The sequence below is a fragment of the Belonocnema kinseyi genome, chromosome 5 (genome assembly GCF_010883055.1).
Source record: "Belonocnema kinseyi isolate 2016_QV_RU_SX_M_011 chromosome 5, B_treatae_v1, whole genome shotgun sequence".
Taxonomy (NCBI): Eukaryota; Metazoa; Arthropoda; class Insecta; order Hymenoptera; family Cynipidae; genus Belonocnema; species Belonocnema kinseyi.
Window position 1 is genome coordinate 12,902,930 of NC_046661.1, and position 1,141 is coordinate 12,904,070.

Consider the following 1,141-nt stretch of genomic DNA (forward strand, 5'->3'; position numbering starts at 1 on the left):
GCATATATATATATATATATATATATATATGCATGTGTATATATATGCAAATGTATATGTGTATGTATGTATGTGTGTATATGCACGTGCGAATTTTTCTGTGTGTATATGAATATGTGTGCATACGTATTCTTTCTAGTCGCGACACCTACAATGAAATTTGTTGTTAATGGTTCTTTCTTTGTCAAAAATTATACTACCTGGCTCAAAACTGAATCATTTTCTTCAAAATTCGACAATTCTGTCCACATTCATCCTTCTCGTTTAAAAATACTTTTTATTCGGTGGAAAATTCAATTTTTTTTAATTAGGGGTACAAATGTATGATTGAAAACTGATCTGTTTTAGTTGCTTTACATTTTCTTCTCAAGTGAATGTCTATCTATACTGTTGAAAAGTCAACTGTTTTATCGAAAATACCTGTTTTTTGCTGTGATGCGGTTATGAATATTTCTTGAAAAGACTGGAACTTTTAATGACAAAAGGCATGCACACGGAAAATCTAAAGGTCATGTTTCAGGCGACGAATGGAGACTGGGTGTTTGGAATGCTAGGGGAGTAAATGATCTCAAGGTAAAAGAATTGCATGAAACTATGGACGTGAAGAAACTATATATTTTATGCGTGCCCGAAACAAAGAAAAGGGGATGCGAAACTAAAGACATAAGAAACGGCGTGTTGAAAGGCGGATTTGAAATATGTTCATGAGTGCACTGTGAATCACATGGTAAACAAGGAGTAGGTTTCATTTTGAATGAAAGAGCAAAGCAGCATTTCGGAGACCATGGCTTCGTGTCTCCCAGACTGCTGTGGGCTAGAATGAAAGTAGGAATCAGAAGACTATTTATTATAGCATGCTACGCGCCGGTTGATGGTGATCCTAGCGAAGTAAAAGGCGCCTTCTGGGACACTTTAAATGACACAATAAACATCTGCGAACATGGGGAAAGAATAATTCTACTAGGAGACATGAACGGTTGGGTGGGCATCCGAAATCAGGATACGGAAAGAGTATTAGGTAATTTTGGGGATCCAAGAGCAAACTATAACGGAGAAAAATTAGTTGGTCTATGCTTAGAAAGGGGTCTGTTTATTACAAATACTTGGTTTAGGCATAAAATGATCCACATGTACACCTGGT